We start from the raw sequence: 17,239 nt of genomic DNA, 5'->3' as shown, positions 1-17,239 counted from the left end.
TCACTACCGCCTTTAGAGCCTCCCAGACGACTGCCATTGACACCTCACCCGTACAGTTGAATCTTACATATTCCTTAATTACCTTTTCAATTTTTTCACAGAACACTTGGTTCCCCAAAACCAAGTTTCCACCCCACATCCAGTTTCCACCCCGGCCTCTGCACTACCCCCTTCTCCAGCACCATATCCACCCAATGTGGCGTGTGATCTGACACAGCAATTGCAGAATATTCCGACCCCTTGACTCCAGCCAGCAAAGCCTTTCCCACCACAAAAAAGTCAATCCGCGAGTATACCCTATGGACTGCTGAGAAAAACCAGTACTCCCGTTCCCTGGGTGCAGGAACCTCCAAGGGTCCACCCCTCCCATTTCCACCATTAGCCCAGCTAGCACCTTTGGTCCCCCTGATGGGACCAGCGAGCGCGGCCGTGATCTGTCCAACCTTGGCTCCTGCACCAGGTTCCAGTCCCCCCCCCCCCCACAATCAGCTCGTGTGTGTCCGAGTCAGGAATGGCTCCAAACATCTTCGCAAATCCCGCATCATCCCAGTTGGGACCGTATACACTTAACAGCACCACTAATCTCCCGTCCAGCGCCCCGGCCACAATCACGTATCTACCACCCTGATCTGCCACTACCTTCTCCATCTGGTACCCTTTTGCTGACCAACACTGCTACCCCTCGAGCCCTTCCATCAAATCCAGAGTGAAACACTTGGCTAATCCAACCCTTTTTAAATCTCACCTGGCCCTTCACCCTCAAGTGAGTCTCCTGCAGCATTGCCACATCAGTTTTCAGACTCTTAAGATGCACAAGCACTCTTGACCGGACCTCCTAGCCCTCTCACGTTCCACGTAACTATCCTAACTGGGGGTCTCTCACCCCCCCCACCTTTCTTACCCACCATCAACATACCGCCGGGCCCTGCCCCATAAGCCTGACCCGCCCTTGTCCATTGTTAACATCGAACCCCTTCCCCCACTCCTGAAACCCCCCCCTACCTTCCCCCCTACCAAGACATATCATCCCCTTCCACCCAGTCCCAGAGAAAAAAAAAACAAACCCAACAATCCAACCCATACAATTCACTAACATAATGTTTAACCGTCCCAACACAGAGCGCCCATCAACCCACCATTATCTTAAACTCTATAACAATACAAAGAGAAGTAGATTACAATACAAATCCGTAAACATTTATACATTTTCCGGCTGTTCAAACACAGTCCACAGTCTCTCTTCCAGCTCCGCTCATCATGTCTGTCCCAAGCCTTCTGCCTTCACGACCGCCTCAGCCGCATCCGCTGTCTCAAAGTAAAAGTCTTTGCCATTATACGTTACCCTCAACCTCGCTGGGTACACCATACCAAACCGTACCCCCTTGTACAACATCGCCTTCACTCGCCCAAACGCCGCTCGTCTTTTTGCCAACTCCACCATCAAGTCCTGGTAGATCCGGACCATAGTACCATCCCATAGTATCTCCCGCTTCTGCTTCGCCCAGTTTAACACCTTCTCCTTCATGCAAAACTTATGGAAGAAGATAATTACTGCCCTTGGCGGCTCGTTCACTTTGGGCTTCGGCCTTAATGACCGATTGGCTCGGTCTAGCTCGTACTGGGAGGGGCTCTCTCCCTCCCCCATCATCTCCACCAACTTCTAAGCGAAGTATTGTGTTGGCCTTGGGCCCTCTGTCCCTTCGGGCAAGCCCACAATTCTCAAATTATGCCGCCTTGAGCGGTTTTCCAAGTCTTCCAGCTTTGCTCGGAGACCTCTATTAATCTCCACAGCCCTCTGCAACTCATCTCCCATCGAGGTGACCTGGTCGCTGTGTCGTGACATGGCTTCCTCCACTTCTTTCATCTTCTCGCCCTGCTCTCTCACCTCAGCCAATGCCTTTGCCAGCGCCACCTTCAAGGGGCAATTATCGGGGCGATTGCCACCTCCATCAGTAACTTCAATGTGGCCGCTGTCTCCTTTTTCCAGGCCTCCATGTGCCTCGCAAACTGTTTTTCCAGCTCCACCGCCATCACCGTGGTCATCTTCTCCACCGTAAATAGTGCGGCCCCGCTTTGCAGTTCGGCTTCCGCCATCCTGTCACCACTTTTATTTGTCTTCTTTTTTTAAAAAAATAATTTTTATTGGAATTTTTTACAGAAAATATAAAAATATAACAACAAGTATAGCAACCAGCAGTAATATGCAACTAACAGCCCCATAACACCCACAATTCCCCCCATACCGTAACATCACATGTATTCACACTCCCCGCACCCCCCAACAAGAGAACTTAACCATAAATTAAAATTAAATAAATCAAATTGAAATAAAATAAGCAAACATAATCAACGACCCCCCCCGGGGTTGCTGCTGCTACTGTCCCAGTACCCTATCATTGAGCCAGAAAGTCGAGGAAAGGTTGCCACCGTTTAAAGAACCCTTGCACCGATCCTCTCGGGGCGAATTTCACCTTCTCAAGCTTAATGAAGCCCACCATGTCATTGATCCAGGTCTCCACGCTTGGGGGCCTCGCGTCCTTCCATTGTAGCAAAATCCTTCGCCGGGCTACTAGGGACGCAAAGGCCAGCACACCGGCCTCTTTCGTCTCCTGCACTCCCGGCTCTACCCCAACCCCAAAGATCGCGAGTCCCCATCCTGGCTCCTTGACCCTGGATCCCACCACCCTTGACACCGTCCTCGCCATCCCCTTCCAGAACATATGGGCATGGTTCGCCGGACTCCCCGAGCACCTGACACACCTATCTTCACCCCCAAAGAACCTACTCATCCTCGCCCCAGTCATGTGGGCCCTATGCAGCACCTTGAATTGAATGAGGCTAAGCCGCGCACACGAGGAGAAAGAATTTACTCTCTCCAGGGCATCAGTCCATGTCCCGTCTTCGATCTGTTCCCCCAGTTTCCCCTCCCACTTCGTTTTCAGCTCCTCTACTGACGCCTCTTCCACATCCTGCATAAGCGTGTAGATATTGGATATCCTCCCCTCCCCGACCCAGACCCCCGAGAGCACCCTGTCACTCACCCCCCTCTCGGGGAGCGCAGGGAATCCCTCCACCTGCCATCTAGCAAATGCCTTTACCTGCAGATATCTAAACATGTTTCCCGACGCGAGCCCAAATTTCTCCTCCAACTCCCCCAGGCTCGCAAACCTTCCGTCGATAAACAGGTCCCTCAGCTGTCTGATGCCCGCTCTATACCATCCCTGAAATCCCCCATCCATGTTCCCCGGGACGAACCTATGGTTCCCCCTTAACGGAGCCTCCATCGAGCCCCCCACTTCTCCCCTATGTCGCCTCCACTGCCCCCAAATCTTGAGGGTAGCCGCCACCACCGGACTCGTGGTATACCTCGTGGCCTCGTGGGAGGGAGCGGCCACTGCGCCGTTACCAGGGCCCCAAGGCTTGTATCCCCACAGGACGCTCTTTCCATCCGTTTCCATGCTGTCCCCTCCCCCTCCATCACCCACTTACGCACCATCGACACGTTGGCCGCCCAGTAGTACCCCAAGAGGTTGGGCAATGCCAGCCCCCCCCCATCTCTACTCCGCTCCAAGAAGACCATCTTCACCCTCGGGGTGCCATGCGCCCAAACAAATCCCATGATGCTGCTGGTCACCCTTTTAAAAAAGGCCCTAGGGATAAAGATGGGCAAGCACTGGAAGAGGAACAAGAACCTCGGGAGAACCGTCATTTTGACGGATTGCACTCTGCCCGCCAGCGATAGCAGCACCATGTCCCACCTTTTAAATTCCTCCTCCATCTGTTCCACTAGTCTGGTGAAGTTAAGCTTATGAGAGCCCCCCAACTCCTGGCCACCTGCACCCCCAGGTACCTGAAACTCTTCACTGCCCTCCTGAAGGGGAGCCTCCCAATTCCCTCCTCCTGATCTCCCGGGTGCACTACAAATACCTCGCTCTTTCCTAAGTTTAGCTTGTAGCCCGAGAAGCCCCCAAATTCCGCTAACAGCTCCATCACCCCCGGCATTCCCCCCTCTGGGTCCGCCACATATAACAGCAGGTCGTCCGCATACAGCAATACCCGGTGCTCCTCCCCACCCCGCACCAGACCCCTCCATTTCCCTGACTCCCTCAACGCCATGGCCAGCGGTTCAATCGACAGTGCAAAGAGCAGGGGGGACAGGGGTCACCCCTGCCTGGTCCCACGATAGAGCCTAAAATACTCCGATCTCCTCCCATTTGTGACTACACTCTCCATCGGCGCCGCGTAAAGCAGCCTGACCCATTTGATGAATCCCTCCCCAAATCCAAACCTCTCCAGCACCTCCCACAGGTACCTCCACTCAACTCTACCAAACACTTTCTCTGCGTCCAGTGCCACCACTATCTCCGCCTCCCCCTCCACTGCCGGCATCATGATAACATTGAGCAGTCTCCGCACATTCGTGTTGAGCTGCCGCCCCTTGACAAATCCTGTCTGATCTTCATGAATTACCTCTGGCACACACTCCTCTATCCTGGTAGCCAGGATCTTCGCCAGAAATGTAGCGTCTACGTTAAGGAGCGAGATAGGCCTATATGATCCGCACTGCAAGGGGTCCTTATCCAGTTTTAGGATCAAAGAGATCAATGCCCGCGACATCGTCGGGGGCAAAGCCCCCCCCTCCCACGCCTCATTGAAAGTTCGCACCAGCAGGGGACCCACCAGGTCCGCATATTTTTTGTAAAATTCTGCCGGGAACCCGTCCGGCCCCGGGGCCTTACCTGACTGCATTTGCCCGATCCCCTGACGAGCTCCTCCAACTCTATCGACGCCCCCAGCCCCTCTACCAGCCTCTCTTGAACCCTTGGGAAACATAGCCTGTTCATGAAGCTCTCCATCCCCTCTCTCCCCCTCGGAGGTTCCGACCGGTACAATCCCTCGTAAAAGTCCCTAAAGACCCCGTTTACTTCTGTCCCCTTCTGCACTACATTTCCACCCCCATCCTTCACTCCCCCAATTTCCCTCGCCGCATCTCGCCTACGGAGCTGATGCGCCAATATCCTGCTCGCCTTCTCCCCATACTCATATACCGCGCCCTGCGCCCTCCTCCACTGTGTCTCCGCCTTTCTGGTGGTCAACAAGTCAAAATTGGGGCAGCACGGTGGCCTAGTGGTTAGCACAACCGCCTCACGGCGCTGAGGTCCCAGGTTCAATCCCGGCTCTGGGTCACTGTCTGTGTGGAGTTTGCACATTCTCCCCGTGTCTGCGTGGGTTTCGCCCCCACAACCCAAAAATGTGCAGAGTAGGTGGATTGGCCACGCTAAATTGCCCCTTAATTGGAAAAAATAATTGGGTAATCTAAAATTTAAAAAAAAAAAGTCAAAATTGGCCTGCAACCTGCGCCGTTCTCCCAGCAACCCTTCCTCTGGTGCCTCCGCATATCTCCTGTCCACCTCCAGAAGCTCTCCCACCAGTCTCTCCCTCTCCTTCCTCTCCCTCCTTTTCCTGTGGGCCCGGATGGAGATCAGCTCCCCCCGAATCACTGCTTTCAGAGCCTCCCAGACCATCCCCACCTGGACCTCCCCCGTATCATTGGTATCCAGATACCCCTCAATGCTTCTCCGAACCCTCTTACACACCTCCTCCTCCGCCAGCATCACCACATCCAGGCGCCAAAGCGGGTGCTGGTCCCGCGCCTCTCCCATCTCCAGATCAACCCAGTGCGGGGCATGGTCCGAAATCGCTATGGCCGAGTACTCGGCATCCTGCACCCTCGGAATCAATCCCCTGCTCAGGACAAAAAAGTCTATCCGGGAATAAACCCGATGGACGTGAGAGAAAAAGGAATACTCCCGCGCTCTCGGTCTCCCAAACCTCCAGGGATCCACCCCTCCCATCTGGTCCATGTATCCCCTCAGCACTTTGGCCGCCGCCGGCCTCCTACCCGTCCTTGAACTGGACCGGTCCAGTGTAGGATCCAGCACTGTGTTAAAATCTCCCCCCATGATCAGGCCCCCTGCCTCCAGTTCTGGGATGCGGCCCAACAATCGCCTCATGAAGCCAGCATCATCCCAATTCGGGGCATATACGTTCACCAGCACCACCTTCTCTCCCTGCAGCCTACCCCTCACCATGATATAACTGCCCTCCTTGTCCGACACCACCTCAGCCGCCTCAAACGCCACCCTCTTCCCCACTAGAATCGCCACCTCCCGGTTCTTCGCGTCCAATCCTGAATGATAAACCTGCCCCACCCACCCCTTCCTCAGACGGATCTAGTCCGCCACCTTCAGGTGGGTCTCCTGGACCATAGCCACGTCCGTCTTCAACCCCCTCAGATGAGAAAATACCCTGGTTCTCTTAACCGGCCCATTCAGCCCCCTCACGTTCCAGGTAATCAGCCGGATCAGAGGGCAACCCGCCCCCTCCCCCGCCGACTAGCCATAGCTTGGCAGATGTTCGCCCCAGGCCAGCACACCCCGCTCGACCCGTTCCCCATGGCGATAGCGCCTCTCCTCTTCCCCCCGGCCCCCATCGGCTCCTTCCTAGTCGTTCCAGCAGCAACCCGGTTTCACACTGCCACACCCCACCCTTCTGACGCAGTTCCCCAAAATCCAGTTTCCCCTCAATCCCCAGCCCCGTACGGAAGAGAACATATAGAACACAAACCCCCAACACTCCCCACCTAACCCACAACCATGCTCAACAAACAAACCCACCCGTAAACAGAGCAAACAGAAAACCAGCATACATAACACACATGTCGAAGTTGAAAAAGTTGAAACAGTTGGAACAAAACAGCCACAGCGGAAACAACGGCGGCCAAAGTATGTTCCCAGGCCCTAGTTCGAGTCCAGTTTCTCCGCCTGTACAAAGGCCCACGCCTCCTCTGGGGACTCGAAGTAATGGTGCCGGTCCTTGTATGTCACCCACAGGCGCGCAGTCTGCAGCATTCCAAACCTGACCTGCTTAGCATGAAGCACCGCCTTCGTCCGGTTGAACCCGGCCCAGCGCAGCACACGCTCCCGGTCACTGAATCGGTGGAACCGCACCAGCACCGCCCTCGGGGGCTCACCTGCCTTGGGCCTCCTGGCCATCACTCTGTGCGCTCCCTCGAGCTCCAGGGGCAAATGGAAGGACCCCGCTCCCATCAACGAGCTCAACATCGTGGTCACATACGCCGGGAGATCCGACCCCTCCAGCCCCTCCGCCAGGCCCAAGATCCTCAGATTCTTTCGCCTCGTGCGAACGTCCAGCTCCTCCAAGCGGTCCTGCCACTTTTTATGAAGTGCCTCGTGCAACTCCACTTTCCCCACGAGGACCACGGCCTCCTCCTCTCTTTCAACGGCCTGCCGCTGCAACTCCCGAAGAGACTCCTCCTGGGCCGCCTGGGTCCCAAGCAGCTTGGTCGTAGTTGCATTCATGGAATCCAGCAGCTCAGCCTTCAGCTCAGCAAAACAACGTAGGAGCGAGGCCTGTTGCTCCTGCGCCCACTTCCACCAGTCCTCGGGTGTTGCGCCGGCCGCCATTTTGTTTTTCTTCCCCCTTTTTTGGGGGGAGTTACTGCAGCCTTTTTCTTCCTCCAACTCCAGGTGAGCACCATATAGTGTGGGGCAAGTTCTTCCAGGCACCTTCCCCCACCGGGATGCGTAGAAACAGCGCCGTTTGGGGCCCTCGAAACGGCCCAAAAGTCCCTAAATAGCGGGAGCTGCCGAATGTGCGGCTTAGCTCCGCATAGCCGCAACCGGAAGTCATCGTCATCTCCTTCAGCGGCGACCCCGCGCTTCCTCCTTTCTTCGACGCTGCTTTTCGCATCCTTTAGCAGCTTATTGTTTTTCACTTTCTTTCTCTTCTCTCTCTCCCTCCACTCTTCTGTCCTTCATCAATCTGAATTATTCCTGGATGGCACTGCTGATCTTTTTTTAAAGACAAACGGGAGGAAAAAAATAACTTCACCAAACTACTTTAAGTTTCTTTAAATCTTTCAGCTCTCTTCCTTTCCCCTCTGTACTGATCCAGAAATCCCCTGGGGGCAGCATGGTAGCATAGTGGTTAGCACAAATGCTTCACAGCTCCAGGGTCCCAGGTTCGATTCCCGGCTTGGGTCACTGTCTGTTCGGAGTCTGCACGTTCTCCCCGTGTGTGCGTGGGTTTCCTCCGGGTGCTCCGGTTTCCTCCCACAGTCCAAAAATGTGCAGGTTAGGTAGATTGGTCATGCCAAATTGCCCTTAGTGTTGGGTGGGGTTGCTGGGTTATGGGGATAGGGTGGAGGTGTAGTCTTGGGTAGGGTGCTCTTTCCAAGAGCCGGTGCAGACTCTATGGGCTGAATGGCCTCCTTCTGCACTGTAAATTCTATGATTCTATGATTAATACAGCTTGAACGCTCCCGTGCCACGGGTGTAGTGCAAACAATTTGTTTTTTTTGTAGTGGTGTGGAACAGGTCTTTGAAGATGGTCGTGAAATGCTTCCACCTGGACTGAAGCCCTTCAACTGACCTCAAATAGCAAATTTGATTTTCTCAAGCTTCAGGAATCCCACCAGGTCGGCCAGCCAGTTTAAGGCCCTGGATGGCACTGCTAATCTCCATCCGAATATGAGTCATTGCCGGGCTATTAGGGAGGTGAAGGTCAGGGCGTTGCCCCCCCCCCCCCCCCCCAAACAGTTCTGACTGTTCTGACATCCTGATGACCGCCACTAATGGGCATGGCTCCACCCTAACACCACAGAACCTCGGACATGGCCTCAAAGAAGATTGTCCAGATCAGTCTTGGGCAGGACCAGAACATGTGGGAGTGGTTGGCCAAGCCCACTGACACTGTTCACATCTGCATTTCACCCCAGGGAAGATGCGTGTCCTGGTCAGGTGTGCCCTGTGTATCCCATTCAGCGGTGTCAGGCTCAGCCTATCGCATGAGAAGGTGGAGTTCAGCCTGTGCAGTATCTCGCTTGACTGCTGAATGCCCAGTTCTTCCTCCTACCTCTCTCTTGTTTCATCCAGTCGGACCCTTACCTCCTCCAGCAGTTGTCTATATATCCACGAACTTTCCCTCCCTAATCGGGCAACACAGTGACGCAGTGTCACTGCGCTGAGGACCCGGGTGCGATCCAGCCCTGGGTCACTGCCTGTGTGGAGTTTACACATTTTCCCCATATCTGCATGAGTCTCACCCCCACAACCCAAAAAGATGCGCAGGGTTGGTGGATTAGCCACATTAAATTGCCCCTTAATTGGAAAAAGATTATTGGGCACTCTAAATTGATACAAAAGAACTTTTCCTACCTAATTTGTCCTGTGCTAACAGTCTGTCCAGCAGGGTGTGTCCGGGTAGATGAGAGAATGATGGGGCCTCCATGCGGAGGAAGCCCCATATTTGAAAATATCGGAGATCATTCACTTTTGGAAGCTTCTCCGTTACTTCCTCCAAGGTTGCTACTCTGCTGTTTACGTATGAGTCTCTGACCCTCAACCCTCCTTCCTCCCTTCTTCAGGTTTTGTACGTGAGAGATGAACCTGTGGTTTTTGCATATCGGGGCTGTGATGGACATGTCTAAAGTGGTGTCTGAACTGGTTCCAGGCTCTTAGTGTGGCGACAACTACCGGCATCGCTGAGTACTTGGCTGGGGGAAATGGGAGTGGGGCAGTTGCCAGTGCTACAAGGCCGTCCCAATAGAGGTCACTTCCATTTGTACCCATTCCGGCTCCCACAGCCAACCCCGTATCCTACGGGGGGCGTTCATTTTTATTGTCTGCACATTCCCCACTAGGGAGAGCGGGGGTGAGTCCCGCCTCTGCAGATCCTTCTTGACCTCCTCCATCAGGCCAGACAGGTTCCACGTGTGGAGTTGGGACCAGTTGTGGGCTCTATGGATCCTGAAGTATCTGAACGTGGTTTGGGCAAGTTTGATCGGAAGTGTTTCCAGCTCTGCTCCTGGCCCTTGGGGGTTCACCGGGAACATTTTGCTCATGCTCAGGTTAAGTTTGTATTCCGAGAGGATTCCATTATCTTACCCATACTGGCTAAGGGTTTTGAGGCGTAGAGGTGCAGGTCATCTGTGTAGAGAAATATTCTGGGCTCCCTATCTCCTATAATAATAATCTTTATTGTCACAAGTAGGCTTACATTAACACTGCAATGAAGTTACTGTGAAAAGCCCCCAGTCGCCACATTCCGACGGCTGTTCGGGTACACAGAGGGAAAATTCATAATGTCCAAATTACCTAACGGCGCGTCTTTCGGGACCTGTGGGAGAAAACCGGAGGAAACCCACACCGACACAGGGAGAACATGCAGACTCCACACAGATAGTGACCCAAGCCGGGAATCAAACCTGGGACACTGGAGCTGTGAAGCAACAGTGCTAACCACTGTGCTACTGTGCCGCCCACTCTGCTACTGTGCCGCTCTCTGAATCCCTCTCCATCCTTCTGCTGATCTGAGCGCGATAGCAGTGTCTCAATTGTTAGAGTGAACAGCAGCGGGAACAACGGCATCTCTGTCTAGTGCCTCTGTGCAACCATAAATAGCCTGAGCTGGTGATGTGACCACTGGCCCAAACTCAAACTTTTTCAGTACTCCAATGAAGTACTTCCACTCCAACCCGGTCGAATGCCTTCTCTGCGTCCAGGAAGATGATCACTTCTGTTGTCTTTTCCCCAGCTGGGGACATGGCCATGTTCAACAGGCGGCTGATGTTTGTCACCTGTTTGCCATTGACAGACACGGTCAAATCTTTGCGATCACTACTGGCAAGGAACTCTCCAGTTGACTCGCCAAAATCCCAGCGTCAGTGTTCAGGTGCAAGATCAGTCTTCATGACCCACACTCGCCGGGTCTTTGTCTTTCTTTGGGATACAGTAAGAAGTCTTACAACACCAGGTTAAAGTCCAACAGGTTTGTTTCAAACACGAGCTTTCGGAGCACGGCTCCTTCTTCAGGTGAATGGAAAGGCTTGTTCCAGAAATGTTTATATAGACACAGTCAGAGATGCCCCGGAATGCGAGCACCTGCAGGCAATCAAATCATCAAAGATGCAGAGAGAGAGGTAACTCCAGGTTAAAGAGGTGTGAATTGTCCCAAGCCAGTTCAGTCGGTAGGCCCTTCAAGTCCAGGCTTGTTGGTGGGGGCCGAATGTAATGCGACATGAATCCCAGATCCCTGTTGAGTCCGCATTCATGCGTGCGGAACTTAGCTATAAGTTTTTGCTCAGCAATTTTGCGTTGTCGCGTCTCCTGAAGGCCTCCTTGTAGAATGCTGACCCGGAGATCAGAGGCTGAATGTCCTTGACATCTCCACATCATTTCTTTGGGATCAGTGAGATCGAGGCCTGTGGCAGCATGGGCGGCAGTGCCCTCCTCAACAGCAAGTCGTTGAACATCTCCCGCAGGTGTGAAGCCAGCCTCCGAAATACCGTAAATGACACCCAAGAGTTGTTTAACCCCCCCCAACTGCCTCTTGTAAAACTCCTCCCCACAACCTCGGTTCCTTCCCCCCAACTTTCCACCCGGCTAGACTCATTGGACCCTGTTCTGCCAGGCTCCGATAGCCGCAGCCCCTCCCCCCACCTCACCCCCGCCCGGGTCTCTTTCCCCCATGCCCGGTCCCAGGAAAACCCAGAAGTCCCCTTTAGCACACAAACCCCGCATACACACCCACACTCCAAAGAACCCTCATTATGACTGAAAGTTCCATTTCTTCCCTTGTCCAAATATACACAACATTGGCTCCTTTAGCCCATACACCAGCACGCAGTGAAACAAAAAAGAAAAAATACAGTCATGAGGCTACATCGGTACATGGCCATTTCTCAATTCTGCCACAGTCCTTCTGCCTTTGCAAACTCCTCCGCTGCTTCTGCCATCCCACAATAAAAGTCCTTGAACTTGTAGGTCACCCTCTGCTTGCTCGATATGCAATGCCGCACACCTGGTTGAAGGCAGCCCGCCTCCTCGCCAGCTCCACCGTAAAGTCCTGGTATACGCTTATACCAGCTCCAGCCCACAGCACCACCCGCTTCTGCTTAGCCCAGCACAGGACCTTCTCCTTTCCACTGTACCTGCGGAAGCACAGAGTCACTACTCTTGGCGGTTCACTCGCCTTTGGTACAGGCCTCCATGACCGATGAGCCTGATCCAGTTCATATCGGGAGGGATCCTCCCGCTCCCCCAATAGTTTCACCAACATCATGGCAAAATACTCAGTCGGCCTCGGTCCTTCCACTCCTTCAGGCAGCCCCACAATCCTCAAATCCTGTCGCCTGGATCTGTTTTCCAGGTCTTCCATTTTGCCTCGCAGATCCTTGTTGATCTCTATCACCTTCCGCATCTCCTTCCCCATCGAGGTAAGTTGATCACTGTGCCACAATAATGTCTCTTCCACAGCCTTCAGCCCCTCGCCTTGTTCCCGCACCTCCGCCACTGCGCTCGCCACCGCCGTCCTCACCGGGGTAATCGCCTCCTCCACCAGCACTTTCAAAACCGCCCCATCTCCATCCTCATTGCCTCCGTGTATTTTGTGAACTGCCTTTCGAATTCCATGGCCATCACCGTAGTTATTTCTTCAGCCGTAAGCAATGCGGCCTCCCCTGGTGCTACATCCTCCATTTTCTTTACCGACCCCACGGTGACCTTTCCGCTCCCCGACGGACTTTCAGCTGCTTTTTTCACGGCCGTTTTTTTTACTGATCCTCGACATTTCCCTTCCCTGTGCTTTCTCCCGACTTTTACTGCCTTCGCTGCCCCTAGGACCGGGCGTTAACCCTCGACAATGCAGTTCCCGAATGGGAGCCGTCCAACGTGCAGCTACATCCCGCCCGCCATCATGGAAGTCCTCCCATCAGATGTTTTAAATGTTCTTTCCATGTCTGGCTGAAAAATACCAGCACAATTGGGTAATCCTGAAACAACTTTGTTAGTTAACCGTTGAAATGTGGCTGGGGTGTTTTTCATGCCAAATGGCATAACTTTGAATTGGTATATTCCATCTGGAAACACAAAAGCTGAAATCTTCTTTGCCCTTTCGGATAAAGGTACCTGCCAGTAACCCTGAAGTAAATCCAGTTTGGAAATGAATATTGATTGTCCCACCTTCTCAATGCAATCCTCCAAACGTGGGATAGGATAAGAGACCGTTCTTGTAACTTCATTAACCTTTCTATAGTCCACAAACAACCATTGGGTACGGTCTGGTTTCGGTACCATCACTATGGGCGAGCTCCATTGGCTGCAACACACTTCAATTATGCTTTTTTTTTCGCATACTTTCAATTTCCTTGTTAACCTGTGCCAATTTTAAAAGGTTAAGTCTTTATGGATGTTGTTTAATTGGAACAGCATTTCCCACTTCTCCATCATGTGGTAAACCACCAGGGACTGGTTTAGCTCACAAGGCTAAATTGCTGGCTTTTAAAGCAGACCAAGCAGGCCAGTAGCACGGTTCGATTCCCGTACCAGCCTCCCCAGACAGGCGCCGGAATGTGGCGACTAGGGGCTTTTCACAGTAACTTCATTGAAGCCTACTCGTGACAATAAGCGATTTTCATTTTTCATTTTCATGGATAGCCATTTTAGTGCTTCCCAACTTATCGCCACAAACTTTAGCACACTGGGCTAAATCGATGGTTTTTAAAGCAGACCAAGGCAGGCCAGCAGCACTGTTCAATTCCCGTATCAGCCTCCCCGGACAGGCGCCGGAATGTGGCGACTAGGAGCTTTTCACAGTAACTTAATTGAAGCCTACTCGTGACAATAAGCGATTTTCATTTCATTTCATTTCATTTCATGTGATATCAATAACTCTTTCAGGTCAGTTTGTTTTCCCTCTGGAAGGTAACTCAACAATTTATCCCAATTTTTAAGAACATCCTCATTTTCCAATTTAATTTGTGGGATGTCAAATTCAAAGTCATCTGGATTCGGTACTTCACTTTGAGTTAAAATCATTAAAACCTCCTCCTTTTGCTCTACTTCCCTTTCAAAGTATCTTTCAAGCATATTCTCATGACACACTTGGTGAGTTTTCCTTCTAGCTGGTGTTCTTACCACATAATTCACTTCAATTAATTTCCTTTCAATCTGATAAGGTCCACAAAACCTTGCCTTTAAAGGTTCACCTACCACTGGTAACAATACTAAAACTTTATCTCCACTGGCCAAACTACAAACTTTTGTTTTCTTGTCCGCTACCTGTTTCATCTAGTAAAGAATTTAAGTAACTCCTCCACAATCTTTTTAACTGTAATATTGCATACTGGAATGGCCTCTGGAAACCTAGTAGACACATCCATTGTCGTCAAAAAATATTGATTTCCACTTTTCGTTTTAGGAAGCGGTCCTATGCAATCAACCCTTGTAAAATGTTCCTCAAATGCTGGAATGGGTATTAAGGGCGCTGGTTTTCTCACTGCTTGAGGTTTCCCTATCACTTGACATGTGTTACATGATTGACAAAATTTAGCTACATCTTTATGTAGTCCAGACCTATAAAAATGTTTTTGGATTTTAGCTCGAGTTTTCCTTATTCCCAAATGACCTCCCACTGGTACCTCATGTGCTACTGGCAACACTTCCTTTCTTTTTTTTAATATAAATTAAGAGCACCCAATTCATTTTTTCCAATTCAGGGACAATTTAGCATGTTCAATTCACCTACCTTCCACATCTTTGTGTCGTGGGGGCAAAACACCCATTTCTTAAAGGTACATCCACCTGACAAAGGAACCTGAGTTGCTGCCGTGCATCTTGTAGATCACAGAATATTTACAGTGCAGACGGAGGCCATTTGGTCCAACAAGTTTGTACTGGCTCTCTGAAAGGGCATTCTACCGAGTCCCAGTCCCTTGTCTTATCGCTGTAACCGTACGCATTCTTTCTCTTCACATAGATAGTTCACAGTAGAACCACGGTGTGCCGGTGGAGGGCAGTATGATTGTTTAAACTGGTGAGTGGGCTGCCAGTCAAATAAGCTGCTTTGTTCTAGTTAGTGCCAAACTTATTTTGTTTTTATAAATTTAGATTACCCAATTCATTTTTTCCAATTAAGGGGCAATTTACTGTGGCCAGTCCACCTACTGTGCACATCTTTGGGTTGTGGGGGCGGAACCCACGCAAATAAGGGGAGAATGTGCAAACTCCACACGGTCAGTGACCCAGAGCCGGGATGGAACCTGGGACCTCGGTGCCGTGTGGCGGCAGTGCTAACCACTGCCACCGTGCTGCCCTAGTGCCAGACCTCTTGAGCGTTGTTGGAGCTGTACTCCACCAAGCAAATACAGAGCATTTTATCATGGTCTTGACTTGCACCCTGTAAGTGGTGGACAAACATTAGGAAGTCAGAAGCTTGAGATATTTACTGCAGAATTCCCAGCATCTAACCTGCTCTTGTAGGTGCCGTATGTATTTTGCTGGCCCAGGAAAGTTATTAGAGAGTGGTAACTTTTAAGATGTTAATGCCTTTGAATGTAATGGGGAAATGGTTAGATTATCTTGTTTGAGGTGAGCATTGCCTGGCACCTTCAGCCTGAGCTTGAATCTTGTCCAGATCTTGCGGCATGTCTGCACACTGCTTCGTTATCTGAAGAGTTGGGAAAGGAGCAATTGTCAGCAAACATCTCCACTTCTAACCGTATGATGAAAGGAAGGTCATCGGTGGTGTAGCTGAAGGTGGTTGGATCTAGAACAATACCCTGAGGAACCCTGCATCCATTACCTGGGCAGTGAATGTCACATTTTGATGGTTGTTGAAGATTACTTTGATTGACATTTGGCTGAGTTAAGATGATGTCTGCTGTATCTGCCTGTTAAATTGTGTAAGCTTAATTTATTCCCGTGGTACTAAAGCTCTGCCTGCCATCCAATGTTGCTTCTGTTGAAAGCATGTGCTGTCATGTCAAGATCCTTTGCTACTGATACTGCTCTGAAAATGTGGAAGTTTGTAGATTTCAAACAATATTTGGAAGTTGTATGTCGGTCCCCATGAAGTGATGCATTCTGCATGGCAATGTCTCGACCCACCAGACTCCACTTTCCATCCAATCACCACTCTCTTCTCGTACAGTAAAAATTCTTGATTTCCCCTAATACTGGGATTCGTGCAAGTGTCCCGAAAGTGTAAGAGGAAAAGCTTTGACATGTCTCCTTTTTCAGCAATGTTAAAATGCTGTTTAAAATATTTCCGTTCCTAGCTTAATTCCTCAGATATGTCTCAATCATTTATTTAACTCCCTATAAAATTTTAACTGAAAATTAAGAAGGCTATGCATTTTATTTCCCAATTCACTGTCTGAGAATACTTCAGGCTGCTTTCCTTATTTGATTGCATCACTGCTGCCAGATACCTGGACTGGCTGTTGATTTAAAGTGACATTGGGCAAGCAGCCCAGCTGGGGCAATATAATGGCCCAGGTACAGTACCACAGTCAGTGGTGAAGCAATGATGCCACTGACCTCAAAGAAAGCTGTCCAGAAAGATTTAATGACCTCTTTTGTTGTGGATTTCTCCTTTCCCAATGTCACTTTAAATCAACAACCAGTCCAGGTATCTGGCAGCAGTGATGCAATCAAATAAGGAAAGCAGCCTGAAGTATTCTCAGACAGTGAATTGGGAAATAAAATGCATAGCCTTCTTAATTTTCAGTTAAAATTTTATAGGGAGTTAAATAAATGATTGAGACATATCTGAGGAATTAAGCTAGGAACGGAAATATTTTAAACAGCAATTTAACATTGCTGAAAAAGGAGACATGTCAAAGCTTTTCCTCTTACACTTTCGGGACACTTGCACGAATCCCAGTATTAGGGGAAATCAAGAATTTTTACTGTACGAGAAGAGAGTGGTGATTGGATGGAAAGTGGAGTCTGGTGGGTCGAGACATTGCCATGCAGAATGCATCACTTCATGGGGACCGACATACAACTTCCAAATATTGTTTGAAATTTAAACCGAGCAGCTTGCCCCCGATTGATTTAGGTATTTTCCCGGGAAATGAATCAGTGGCATGGTGGTGGATTCAAAGCGCCAGTGAGCTCGGTTCAGTTCCAGCCTTGGGTGATTGTGTGGAGTTTGCATGTTCTCCCCGTGGCTATGTGATTGTCCTCCAGGTGCTCCAGTTTCCTCCCACAATCCAAAAATGTAGTTTTAGGTGGATTGCCTGTGCTAAATTATCCCTTAGTGTCCAAAGATGTGCAGGTTAGGTTAGGTTACGGGAAAAGGTTGGGGGAGTGGACCTAGCTAGGGTGCTCTTTTGGAGGGTCGATGTACACTCGACGTGCCAAATGGCCTCCTT

At 50.8% G+C, this 17,239-nt stretch overlaps 1 protein-coding gene across 2 annotated transcripts in view; it reads left to right on the top strand.

Annotated features, from left to right (window-relative positions):
• The window catches only part of LOC119965093, a 129,836-nt gene that overhangs the window by 23,721 nt on the left and 88,876 nt on the right, over positions 1-17,239 (top strand). The window lies entirely within an intron of this gene.

The sequence above is a fragment of the Scyliorhinus canicula genome, chromosome 4, assembly GCF_902713615.1.
Source record: "Scyliorhinus canicula chromosome 4, sScyCan1.1, whole genome shotgun sequence".
In the NCBI taxonomy this organism is placed as follows: domain Eukaryota; kingdom Metazoa; phylum Chordata; class Chondrichthyes; order Carcharhiniformes; family Scyliorhinidae; genus Scyliorhinus; species Scyliorhinus canicula.
Note: the sequence above shows the minus strand (reverse complement) of the source record. Positions and strands in the feature narration are given on the sequence as shown.